Source organism: Bombus flavifrons, chromosome 18 (assembly GCF_040668555.2).
Source record: "Bombus flavifrons isolate JBK064 chromosome 18, iyBomFlav1_principal, whole genome shotgun sequence".
Lineage (NCBI taxonomy): Eukaryota > Metazoa > Arthropoda > Insecta > Hymenoptera > Apidae > Bombus > Bombus flavifrons.
In genome coordinates, this window is record NC_138459.1 from 3,738,715 (window position 1) to 3,752,832 (window position 14,118).

Genomic DNA, 14,118 nt, shown 5'->3' on the forward strand with positions numbered 1-14,118 from the left:
AACTTATAGACCGTGCGGTGGAACCTTGAACCGTCTGCAACGCCCTTCCGCGACTCGCCACCCCCCCACGGAATAACGTCGATCTTTTTCCAAATCTTTACCTTTCTTCGAAGAGAATCGATGCAGTCGATGTATAAAATATCGCGCAGAGATTTTTTGTAGAAGACGATGGTCGGATTTGACGAAGAATGTTTAGAGATTGTACGAGAACGTCGATTAGCAGTATTTTTCTTGCGTGTCAACGATACCCCGTTTTCTCTTGCGACGGTACGTGCGATTACCTTCGTGTAATCACACGACGTACGCGCAATTGCGTTGTATACGATACAGTTAGATTTATTCGTTGATTTTCTCTCTGTTGAGAACTGTGGATGTTTGAAGCCGAAATAATGTTACAGGAACACTAAATTTATACTTGGGATTAATATTAGAATAGTTATATATTTATTTGATAAGCGATTGCAAAGATATTCATCGATACACACTTGCACGCGTCTCGGTACTTTCTTCCATATCCGACTGTTAACCGACTGAACAATTTACATTCATTTGTTTTCGAGACGCACACATATACTTCCACACACTGATATTCACATACAAGTATTACTACTACGCAGCTAACCTAGTCTAGCACATAAAGTTATACATATCTGAATAGCGGTACAATGTCTTCTGTTTGTAATATCAACTTTTAGAGAACGTTGATACGAAGATTGGTATAAATTTCATTCTGCGTCTTGCATTTTACGATATTTTCACTTGTATTATGTCATTCACTGTTTCGATAGTATATTAGGTTGTCCGGAAAGTTTCTTTCCTTTCATAAGGTGGTAATAGATGAACAACAATTTTTGTTTTATATTTGTTGAGAGTTTTGGATCTTAATAGCCGAAATAATGGTATAGGAACCCTCAATTTACACTTAGAATTTATATTAGAATAGTTATATATTTATTTGATAAGCGATTGCAAAGATATTCATCGATACACACTTGCACGCGTCTCAGTACTTTCTTCCATATCCGACTGTTTACCGACTGAACAGTTTACATTCATTTGTTTTCGAGACGCACACATATACTTAAACACACTGATATTCGCATACAAGTATTACTACTACGCATTTAACCCAGTCCAGCAGAGAAAATTATACATATCTCAACACTCTCTGCTTTGTGGCTTATTTCGCAAAGAAAAAGAAGCTGCTGCCGACCAGTTTCGGTGGGAAGAAACGCGTCGGCGAAACACCGCTCGTCACCTAACACGGCACGTTCTGATTTCTGTTTCAGGTGAGTGGCAGGCTGCATCCACTGTCTCTGTAATGCCAAATAGATGGTCGATGTGCGTATCTGTCGATCGTCAATTTATCGGTTGCGGCGAATCGGATGCTGCACCCGGTGAGTGACGAACCCGCCTCCCGCTCCCCCGCGCGCCAGCACCACCACCACCACCACCACCACCACCACAACAACCAACCCTCTATGGAACCTCCTGTAGCTCACTTTGACCAATAATCCCGCAGACCAATCAGTATCCAAGTGCACAGTGACGTCCGTACAAGCCTAGTATTGTCGTAGTCCCCCCGTTTGCCCCCTCCCATTTTCTGGCCTCTCTATCTGTAGTCCCTGCTTTGGCGCAGTAGTGTGTAGATAGAGGGGGTGAGTTATACGGAGTAGTTCCGTTCGTTGAAACAACCGATCTCCGTCCGTCTCTCGTTTTCGAGCGTGAAAGGTCGACCGAGGGACGACGATACAACCGCGCGTGAACGCGTCCAAAGAGACGAAGATGAAGAGAACGATGGGGCAAACATTGCGTGTGTGCGTGTCTCTCGAAGGTCTATCGGACGTCTCTCGTCGTCCCATTGTCTCGGTTTATTGTACAATTACGATGAAGTAGTAGGCGCGCTGGGGTGCGCGTAATTCTCTGAAACCTAAATATACGTAACGAAAAGCCTACGAGGTAATTAGTAAGTTAACGCTTAGGAAGGTGGACAAAGTATCCGCGAGTGTCGTCCACGTGGCGATCGACGATGTTCTCGAAGGATCGGCGGGGGGGTTGCGTCGGTGAATTTGTCGATTCTATCGACGCGTTTCCCAGTGACAAGAAGAGAATTCTCGCGAATCTCGATTGTACAGAAAAGAATGAGAAAGAAAATGCTATATATTTCGCGAATGCTTCCTTCCTCCGCCTCCTCCTCCCCCCCCCCCGTTTTTCGTTTACTCAGCGTTCCTCCGTTTGTTTCGCTTTTCGATCGCGCACGCTCGACGATACGCGATCCCTTCCTCAGCGTGTTATGCTACGACTGCTGTTGATGTTATGTTTTTGTTAATTTTTTTTTTTTTTTATTGTCTGCGAAACGACACGAGAACACGTTTCTACCGTCGCCGTGTGTCTCGTCGTTGTTCGAGCGCAGCTCGCCGATCTCCATGAGAAATTACATCCGACAAATGATAACCGTCGTCCTGGTGCTGACGATCTCGTCGGGCACGGCGCGCGATAAAAACGTGTTCCTTTCGATCGGTACAAAATATATATGTTGATGTTCGATAATTTTGTTAAATATTATATATACAGAGTGGTTGGTAACTGGTGGTACAAGCGGAAAGGGGGTGATTCTAGGCGTAAAAAGAAGTCGAAAATATAGAATAACAATTTTTCGTTCGATGCTTTGTTTTCGAGAAAATCCACTTTGAATTTTGACTCGGTACGCGTCCACTTTATCGCGTCTCGTTAGAACGGATCTCACTGTAGATCGTTGTCTCGATTGACGTTATGTTTTTAGTTTTTTAAATTTTTATTCTATATTTTCGACTTCTTTTTTCGCCTAGAATCACCCCCTCTCCGCTTGTACCACCAGTTATCAACCACCCTGTAGAAACGTTTATGCGATATACGCGCCTGCTGGATACGTACGAGGCGCGCGCGTTCGTCCCACGAGTCGAATGTAGCTTTTTCCCTCTGTACGTCGATTATCGCATTAAGAGAGAAAAAAGAGAAAAAAGGAACAAGAATGAAGTTAAAGATACAAACAGATTCCTTCACCTTCGTGCTATTCCTTTTTCTTTCGCTGTGTTCGTTTATAATTTCTTCCTCCCTCCCTCCCTCTCTCTCTCTTCCTCTTTCTCTCTTTCCTCATCTATACGCGAATCGCTTCGATCGCTGACTCTCGGCTCGAGCAACAGAATCGAACGAAACTCCGATAGTCTCTAACGAGCAAGATTATTACATTGTACGTACCTACCTAGTACCTATAGACGCCTACCCAGACACGAAGTGTGCGTGGCGCTATCCTAAGCAAGTAAAACAACTATTCTAGTTAATGAATGTATACGAATAGCCGCTAAGAGACACGCAAGAGTAATAGGTAAACGCAGTATTTCTAAGAGGAATGTAATGTTAATAATTATTTATTTTGTGGATCTCGGTGAAAACGGGAAGAATGGAATAACGATTAAAAAAAGGACAAAAAAAAAAGAAAAAAAAAAAGAAGAAGGAAACGCGAAACGAGGAGCGTCGAAACGAATAATAAACAAACAAACAAACAAAAAAAAAAAAATTATATATATTATATATACGAATATAGAAAGAACGCATTCGTCGGTCTGCTGTGCTGTAACGTTTTAAAATAACGGACTTCTTGTTTCTCTTTAGGCGAATAGGCCTATATCTTATAGGGGTAGGCGTTATCCATGCGTAGTGTGGTAGCCGCAATCATCATCATCGTCGTCGTCGTCATTTTTTCTGTAAACGTAATTTCCTTTTTTCCGATGGTGGCGAGAAGAAAGAAAGGAAACGGAGAACGCACAAGGCAAAACGCGCAGCATCCTCTTTTGTAACATATTTAGGGATATCGATTGTTTTACCAATTTGGATCCTGATTGTATGTAACCCGCGAGAGCGACCAGGGCCGCACCTGCTGCCTATGCGTGAAACGTGCTGTAAACGAAGAAACGGTGACCTTTTTCGTAGGGGCGGTTGCTGTTCTGAACGCTATTGTAATATTACCTTGATTATACGATTACTAAGGAAAAAAAAGGAACAAAATAAATGCGATGTAAACTTGATCATGCGTCTTTTCGCTTTTTTGCCTGCGGCCCTGGCCGCGTACCAATCCATCTGTGAATCTCCTGCATTCCTCCTTCCGGCGATCCGTGTTTCCCGTAATATTTCCCGCCCCCGTGACCGTATGCGCCGTTCCATTGTCGTCCGCGGAAAACTAACAGCTTTATTTCCGGTGGCTTTTTTTTTTTTTTTATTTTTCCCCACTGAATCCAGAAAATATGTATATACACAGATCGTATACGTACGCGTGCACGCTGCGTCACTTTCGTCCTCGATCATCGATCGATCATCGAGCGGGGCTGAAGAATCGCTAGCTCAGCGATTTACCATTTACCCTCTCGTTATCGTTGCAAATGTGACGTTAAAACTGTAAAGGCGAAAACTCTGTGAACGAGGGTCGTCTATACCGTGGTCTCCTCTTTTTCCATTACGTAACGACGCTTCCGCGGTTACGTAACGCGATAAAAGAGAGCAGGAGGCGGAGAGAAAGAGGAAGATAAATTCGGGACACGACTTAAGGGTAGTTGGTAAAACGAGCAAGATGTTTCGCTGTCGGAATCGTTGTCAATTCCTGGCCGATAACCCGCCAGTGTCCGGCCGGGCTGAACGTGCAACGGTTGCTTTACGACGCTTAAGCCGCGCTTCCAGGCGTCCTGCCGTAGTCCCCGGCTTCTTCGTGGAACCGCCTTAACGGGCGTTGCGTTGATCCAGGGTCGAGCTTTCTACGGCAGCCCATAAGTCTCGCGATGCTCCGGGATATTAATATGTTATTGCGGAAAGACGCCCTCATGAAAGTCGACAAGCGCTGGAAAAATATGTCCGCGCGTCCCGACGTCGTCCCGGCTCTCGGGGGTGGCGACGGCCACGGAGCAAGAGAGCGTGTGTTCGGCTATACGCTCGGGGGATGATACCGCGGTAGCGAGAGCCACCGCCGCCGGCTGCTGCTGCCTGCTCGCTACCCTTACACACCCACACGCCCTTGTTACTATCGTGCACGGGGCGCGGGGTGTGGTCGGGGTAGAATTCACCAGACGCCATTTGTATTAATGAAGCTGCCGACAATGGTGCACGCTCGATGAATTATGTACCTAGGTTCGAAGCCGAACGAAACGCCGGCCAGCGTCGATCCGTTCGCCTCTACTTTGCCAGTGACCTCACGCATCGCGCCCTCCTTGCTTCGCCGCTCTCTTAATCGCGTCCAGGCATCCCCGTGTTCCTCGTCATCCGATAACGCCGGTCGTTTTCCGGCCTCTTGCTTCTTCCGCCTTCGACTATGGCATTTACCAGGAAAAGTTACGGGCTGATGAGAACGTGGCAGGCGTTCGACCCGTGTTTCCTTCGGCCTCTTTGTAATAATTCAGCGCGAGTGCTTCCGTGGCAATGCACGGCTCCATGGAACAGATATTTCGGTCAGAATTTCTAGCAATTCTCGCGTTTGAAAGTCCAATATTCCCGCATAGCTTGCGCCTTGTCAATCCGTCGATATCACTGTAATTTGGAGACTTTGCGAATCATTGATTTTGGTAAGAGTATGGTAACGATTCTTGCTGATGGTAACTGGTAAGATTCATCTTCATCACGATGGCGATGGTTCTCGTCTGGGTTAGCATAAAATATTCCTTTCAGATTTCATTTATCAGTCGAGTAATTCCTTCAGCAGTTCTTTAGGCTTCGATGCCAGTAAATTCCGCAAAAGTATGTACCAGTTGAAAATACGTTTTCCATTTTGCTGAGGAATAATTGTCCACCGGAAACCGTGCAGTTCTCTGTCCTAAAGAAATTCGAGGTTTCATTTCGTTAAGGAACGATTTCCAGTAAATATAAGACAGCGAAAAGACAAGGCAGTGGGAAGGATGGATACGTTGGCTGGGCGAGGTCTAAGGACCCTCGAGATTTCCATCAAAGATGGAAAGCCTCGTCTGCGTAAGCGCGACCTATTACCGAAAGACGTAGCGCGCATCCATCTCGGCTTGGCGCGGATAAAACGACCGCTTTACTTCGGATTACAGGGGCGCAATTTACAGCAGACGCGAGAGCACCTGTTCGTTCTTGAAGAAATGGAAAGGTGGCGGCGAGGCTGCGCGTAGCTCGAAGGGTAGCGCCTTCCACGGTGTGGGAATAGCGTGCTTCGCAAACGTTGCGGTAATTGAATCCCAGTAAGCCCCGTCCCTTTATATAGATGTGGCCGCTTAAACGTATAACTTCTCCCCTTTCGGCCCATCTTCTTTCTTCTTCGTCGTTCTCGTATTCCGCCGCCAAATGATCGACTCTCGGAGACAGACGGATCATCCTGGCAATACGGAACAATTAAAAAGTAATTAAAATAGCTATCAGGACGAAGACTAGTGGAAAGATGAGATTTATGTTGCGAAGGAAGATTAAAAAGATTATGAAACTACGAGAATACGTAGGTATGTATTACGCAAGGGGTTAAAAGGGCTTGAAATTGATCCCTGGAAATTCGACTATTTTTTAATCTTCTGTCGCAACTCGCCAAGTTAGTTCGGAAGAGACAGGGAAGAAGTTTTTCGACAAAAGTTGTTTCTCGAAAAGCAGGGCAGATTTGGTAAAAGATTTTGAAGGAAGTTATAAACAAAGAAACGAATAACTTCTTTTTTAATTTATTTTTAACGTAGACGGATACTTTTTTAAGTATAAATAACCCTAATTACCGGACTACTTGATAGTCGGACCGGATCCGCAGGCTGAAGAGGCACTACCCGCCAGACCTAAACGCTAGACTCAATTAATTATCTTATAAATTATACTATCTATAATAAGTATTAACTTGTTATAAATAATTAGCCATGTCACTGCGTCACGGCAGAAAAAATTACTGAAAATTCTCAATGCGAGAATTGATTGTAAATTTTAATAAAAAAACAAAAGTATAAATACGAGCTTCGCTGCATCGTCGAATCGTGACGAATCCTCTGGACGATCAAAAAACTTCTCGATCTCAATTTACGTAATACCATGGCGCGACATACTGCACGCGCAATAGAAGATTTCCATTATACATGGTCTGACGCGAATGTGTTCTGAGAAATGAGGAAAAATACGCGTTCTTATGAGCGAAGCATTAGGAATTCCGTTTTCCTTATATATCTAACGACCAAGTAATAAAAAGCTGTATTTGTTATTGTCAGAAATGTTGAGAGCAGTTGTCTGATAGAGACGCATTAACAGTAAGAAATAGTAGCTTGTTTGCTACGTGTTATAGCCGTCAACAATAAGTAAATCTTGTCCGTGTAACGTTCGCAAAAATCCTGAAAAACATCCTAAATACGTTTACGTACGATAACTTTCAAAACGGTGGATAATCAACAACAATAACGAGATATTAATTTTTTTTTTTTATTTAATATTTCACATTCACAATTTGTCCAATTTGGACATTTGGTAGAATTTTTTAGCTGTTTGATTATCATGTGGGTGGCTACCCCCAGCGGGGTACCATCTATGAGATATTAATGGAAGAAAAATAGAGTTACACGATACTGACGTTAAATTAGAATTTTTGCTATCATTTACGTTACTTTCTGTGGAATTTGTGGATAACAAGTATCCACCTGCACGCGCGCAACTTCCCGGACCGATACAACTGGAAGAAGAGCAGCGTGTGCCGCAAGAGGCAGCTATCCGAATATTCCATTTGACGAAAAATTACAATTTAAATACAAAAGGAACGCCTGTATAACTTGTAGCTTACCGATTTACTAATATTATTATTTGGAAAATTAGAAATGTATTTTCGAGCGATCGTGGGGAGACGCGTCAACGGGAGTCGTAAATTCCCGTTACGATTCTAAGAATCGACACCGCGAGTCCATCGATCCGCCGATTTCCGTTAAGATAACAGGGGTGGTTGTTGTGGTACAACGCTGCGATTAACAGTGTTATAAAATATACAGAAAGATTATTGTAGCCTTTCGTACTTTAAAACAATCGAATACGTTAGAAAGTGTTCGTAGAAATTTAATTAGAAGAGCAGAAATATGCGTTCGGCGGAATGGGCAACATTTTCAGCAATTGTTGTAACAATAAACTTTATGATTACTTCGTATTATTTCATTATGTATTCCTAATTTTCCGTTACGGCAAAAACAAACTTAAACTGCGATAATATCCATGGAGACAACGATCTACAGTGAGATCCGTTCTAACGAGACGCGATAAAGTGGACGCGTACCGAACGAAAATTCAAAGTCGATTTTCCCGAGAACAAAGCCTCGAACGAAAAACTTTTATTCTATATTTTCCACTTCTTTTTTCGTCTAGAATCACGCCCTTTCCGCTTGTACCACCAGTTACCAACCACCCTGTATAATTACCAGCTGTTCCGTAATTTCTAAGAGCGGACAGTATACCCAAGGACCTTTTAAGTACCGGCTATAAACCGAAAATATTCGCAGGATTAATGGTTTCTGCAAGCTAATAAGATTCAGTTTATGACGGGGCCTTAGGTTTGTCGAGGGTGTACGCAACGGTCAGCGGACCCTTAGCGACCCAATACCGAGGGACGTATCACCCACCCACTTTGACGACTTCGTAACGGTCCTTTACCGATGTTACTTTGTATGGACCCAAAAACTTTGGTAGTAACTTTGTACCTGTTCCGAACTGAGTACGTTTAACTGCTACTAAATCACCAATTTTATATTTCATGGCAGTTTTACCACGTTTATTCTACGTTCTTTTGTTTTCTTCCTGGATCTTTGCAATTTTTCCCTTCGCCTCTAATCTCATCTTCGTGCGATCTTCTTCAAAAAATATCATCTATCGGTTGCTTTAATTCTTGGTCTCCCTTAAGTCGTCTTATTTCTTCTGCGATTAGTAGTTCGAACGGTGTCTTCTTAATACTGCGGTTATGGCTTGCATTCTATAATTTCTTGCACTCTGCCCACGTGTCTCCACCATTCCTCTGGATCGCTCATAGAAAATTTCGTTAGAACAGGTATGATCGTTTCGTTCATTCCTTCCACCCGACCATTTCCGCGCGGTATACCCGTAGTAATTACTATGTGCTCCATGTTTTCCTCTTGATAATACTCTTTAAATGCTTTCGAAGTGAACGCTGAACCGCGGTCTGACACTAAGCGTCTTGGATTTCGCACGGTTCCAATCACGCGACGTAACAAGAAATCTTCCCTTGCTCCGCAACTGTATCGACGAATCGATACGTAGCATGCAAGCACACGAGCCGAAGATTCTCCGTCGATAGAAATTTTTGCTTCCATCGTAACAAAACTGTCCAAAACGCCCTCCACCCTTAAATCTCGTTCGCCGCGATCTCGCTCGCACGCCAGACATCCCAGCAGATTCTCCGGCAACGAACATTCGGTTCTCGAAGGGCAGAATACTGACGCACGATTCTCACGTTCCTAGCAGACGCGTTAGCCGTTCCGACCGAGCGATACGGATGTGCTAGGTGCAGACGAGTCGTAGCGTGCTCCGCCCTCATATAATTACTTCGCGCTCCTCCGTTCCTACCTCTGTGTACGTGTATTTGGAAGCACGAAGCAGAGCGTAGAGAAGCTCGGTATGTCGTGACGCACACACGAAGAGGCGGCGGTGGCCGACTCCCTCTTTCGGCTTAAGCGTATTCCGGCAGCGTGCTCGTGGCGCGGCCCGAGGCGGGTCGTTGCGATCTCGCAGGCTGCCCTCGCTCTTTCTCCGCGTGTTGCGGCCGTCAGCGTGTCTTGCTCGCTCGAAGGGCTGTGAGAGTAGCTTGCACGGCCAGGGGATGCACGGGGGGTGGTTGCGCAGGGGGGGTTATTAGGCAACGCAACACCTCATCCCTCATCCGCGTAACCGCACCGCAGCGTGTATTATGTAACAACACGGAAACGAACTGCGGCCCGGCCGGTCGGTCGGTCGGCGAGAGAGCCACCGAGAGACGAGCTGTGTGTCGTTGTTCCGCCGTTGTTGCCGCCGCCTGCCGCTGTTCCGTTGTTAGCCCCGCTGCTGCTGCTGCGGCCGCTGATATTACACGGCGCGCTGACAACACACGCGCGTTCGAAGTAAGCGTTCGTAGCTCGTAACTCTCGCTCTATTCCGTATTATTTGCCTGTGAGCAGCGCGGATTTTCCAACTTCGTTCGCTCGCATGTACCGCGAGGTGTCACGAACGTTCATCTCTTTTCTTTTCTTCTTCGGGTGACAGGCGAAGGCGGTGGACGAAACGTCCAAAGGCCACACTGCGTGCACTTGTAAGGATTTGTGCGCGTATTTAGTCGCTTTGACGCGTCGAGTTGTGTAACGGAACGTAGGCTTAGGTTCCTCCGTGAGACGCCGACGTATCGCGAAATTATAACGAATACCTCTTTGTACCTGCATCATCGTTTATGGCAGATTCTCGCGAGATATTGCGATATTGATTTTCGATATCCTCGGTCAGTGCACGTCAGGCCACGCAGCGTAGTAGCAAAGCGCTTACACGGTTCATAGCTGAGTTTGCTACGCGAGAAACAAAGAGGGAAATATCGCGCTAGCATCTTGTCGTCGTAGGCGTATCTCATACGTCTATCAAAAGATTGGCTGATCGTGTTCGAGGACGCAGCTTGAGAAACATCGTCGCGTTCTACGGTGTAAGTTACTTCGTCTCGCGCGTTTCGTCAGGAAGAAGCAGATAGTACTGGCGGTACAAGCGGAAAGGGGGTGATTCTAGGCGAAAAAAGAAGTGGAAAATATAGAATAAAAGTTTTTCGTTCGAGGCTTTGTTTTCGAGAAAATCCACTTTGAATTTTCGCTCGGTACGCGTCCACTTTATCGCGTCTCGTTAGAACGGATCTCACTGTAGATCGTTGTCTCGATTAACGTTATTTTTTTTCATTTTTTTAAAGTTTTATTCTATATTTTCGACTTCTTTTTTCGCCTAGAATCACCCCCTCTCCGCTTGTACCACCAATTACCAACCACCCTGTATTTTTATCGGGCTGCTTTCTAATTTCGTGCGGCCGACTATAAAAATGTCGAGGCTGACGCACGAGCCTCGGTTCTCGGTATCGTCTACCCAAGATAACGCGATTCTCCTCTGCTGTACGTCCAGGCACCGCTCTGTTTTCCCTGTAAATACTGAAAGGAACTGACATCACCTGGTAGACTCTTTGATCTGCCTATCCGGCCAGTTAAGATGTCAAGGCTTCTTATTAAAATAATTTAAGCGGCGACGACGAGCGGCACTGCCGTTCCACGAACGGTATCTCGCCACTTCGTGTCGCCGCCGGAAGGGTCCGCGGCACGAAACCGTCGATGAAGAATGTTCGTCCCTGGTCGCGGCCGGTTAGTTAACGCCCCGGCTAAATAACTGCTCGTACCACGCCGCGCACCGTCCCGGCCGGGCTTGTTATTTCTGAGAGCGTCGCCCTTCGATTTCCACCGAATAAATTCCGACACTCGGACGACGCGTGCCACGTATTTTATTCCGCCATCGTTGCAACCTAACCTAACATTTCGTTCGGACGAACCAATGATACATTACGTCTTTCTCATTCACGATGTTGCTCGTTGTCGTTATCGATGTATCTTCCGATGGTCAACGTCGAATTTAACGTTTCTCTTTCACCACGCGAGCCTCTCGCGAGTCAGATTCGTCGACGTCTTAATTTCATCACGCGAGTGTACGATTGGTGTTGAATTTTCAAGAAAAGAAAGAAGACTAAAAGGGAAACACCCAACAGATCTCACAATGGACATAACCTAACAAACACGAAGATGGTACCCGGCTGGGGGTAACCACCCACATGTTATATTATTACAACACCAAAGTATAACATTTTACCAAACGTCCTACTGGACAAATTGTAAAATTTAAAAAAATAAATAGAAAAAAAGAAAATTTTCAAGAAACCAATGACTTGCTTTTCCATAAGATCGTTCGTCGTGGTACGAATAATGGTAATAATGGAAGAATGGTGGATTTTTAAGAAAGCAGCGTTTATAATATCGTGGTTTCTGCTTATTTATGGATTCGATCGATGTAGATTGTGGAAGATTTATAGGTTAGCAAGATTCTAACATATTTCTATGTTTCCTATCTTCCAAACGACTGAGTCGCCACCCCATCCCGTTCTCGGATCCCTGCCAACCCCGTAATCTGTCTTGTACCTTTAAAATCCCTGACACTTTCCAATAAAACGTGTCGACCAGTGCCGACTGTAATCCTTAGAACTTAGAATCCTGGAACGTGGCACGTTGTATCCGAATTATTCGACGTCGAACATTCCTACGACTATCAGTGCGCTTCTTCCACTGCATTCAAAGTAGAATCGATGAAACGTACGAAGCTACGGAGGACCCGATAGATACCAAGATATGTAGATGGTGCTTTTCCGGTGACTTGAAAATTTCCCGAACGCGATAAGTCCATGGGCGGAGTTGAAAAATTAGCGACTATTAATCCGGCTAGAAACCGATGTAGTCGATAGCAGCTGGACCACGTCGTTGTCTTGGACGGGGTTGTCCAACTAAGGAATAATACAAGCGCGCTAGGCAGAGGAGACCGACCTACCCCTTACTATCCGCACACCCGTCGTCCGTAGATAAATCTTCCCGCCCTCTAATTGGCCTTCCCTCCATTTCCTCGTCCCATACCCTGCCTCCACCTATTCCTTCTTCTCTTCTCTCTTCTCTCTGCTCTCTTCCTATCCACCGTTGGCCGCTTCCCCTCATCTCGTGCCACACTCTTGCTCACCCTTTCCTTCCCTTTCGTCCTCTCTTCCATTCGCCTCGGCAACCCGTGGTCTGTCTCTTCTCTTTCTGCCGTCTCATCTTGGTTCCGCTTGCCACTTTCGAGGCTCGGCACGGCTCCAGAAAACGTTCTCACCCTACGCTTCCTACCACCTCCGCCCTTCACCCCCCACCTCGGTTTTCCCTCGAGCCCTGCCACAGATCTGGCTTCGCATCCAAGCCGGCGAATTATTAGAATTATTGAACGTTATATTGGCCGCAGAGTGTTCGTTACACCGGCGGAACTCAATTATGAATTAAGTTATCGGGTAATGGCGTCGCGAGATGCATTGCCCTCTCTTCCACGTTTATTCCGCACAGGGCAACCGATGGCTTCTGCTTTCGAAGACGATTCCGGCAAATATTATCGCCAGATATTGCCAATAAACCGACAGAAATACAGGGTGGTTGGTAACTGGTGGTACAAGCGGATAGGGGGTGATTCTAGGCGAAAAAAGAAGTCGAAAATATAGAATACAAATTTTTCGTTCGAGGCTTTGTTTTCGAGAAAATCCACTTTGAATTTTCGCTCGGTACGGGTGCGGTACGTTATAACGGATCTCGCTGTAGATCGTTGAAGAAAGAAACAAATTGTTTTGCAACAAATCAATAAATTGATGATATTGTAGTGTTAAGGGTATATTGTAGTCTAGAAATTTGAAAAAATCGAAAATTTTTCATATTTCCAAAGTTTAGACGTTCGAGAATATGCCCTTAAAAGGATTTTTCAAAATTTCAATTATTTTATGAGAAACAAATGAACAGTAGACGGTAGACGTTGTCCGAGTAAACTCGTCTCAAAACATTAAACGCGTTTTTCACGAGACTACTTTTTCCAGTTGGCGTGCACGATATCTCAGGTTTCAATGAACCGATTTATTTGAAATTTGGTGCAAATGTTCTTTATACGTTCCTCTATCGCCTCAACCACGCTCAGATCAAAATTTGTAATTTTACTACCCTTAAAAAATTCGGAATTGCCAAGAAGACATGCCGGAAAGGAACATTTTCTTCAAACGGCCGCCATTTTGTGAAAAAATAATGTTTTGACTTTTCCAAGGTTCATGCTATAACCGCATCTATACTAATTAAGAATCCGTTCGGCTTTATCGCTTCGGATGACCAGAAGGGTTAAAATCGCGCACGCCAGGACACCCTTTCTTTCTTTTGGACCCCCCACTTTGCCAGTTGGTAACTTTGTGAATTTTGATTTCTTTTTTTCAGTTAATTTTTCATGTAATCTTAAAGTATCAATAAACAAATGCTAAAAAAATGGATAGTAAAAATATTCGTTGTTTCGTTTGTACAGAGCTTCCCCCCCTTTGTA

At 44.9% G+C, this 14,118-nt stretch overlaps 1 protein-coding gene across 4 annotated transcripts in view; it reads left to right on the plus strand.

Annotated features, from left to right (window-relative positions):
- Ubx (ultrabithorax) overlaps positions 1 to 14,118 on the plus strand; it is a 350,493-nt gene that overhangs the window by 133,332 nt on the left and 203,043 nt on the right. For 2 of the 4 annotated variants that reach the window (XM_069131197.1, XM_069131201.1), the window contains one exon: positions 1,290 to 4,064. The exons of 1 other annotated variant lie outside the window; for it this stretch is intronic. The gene's annotated coding sequence lies outside the window, so the exon portion shown is untranslated. Of the gene's footprint in view, positions 1 to 1,289; positions 4,065 to 14,118 lie in introns of those variants that run through there. One more of the 4 variants, XM_069131200.1, reaches the window with a different exon arrangement.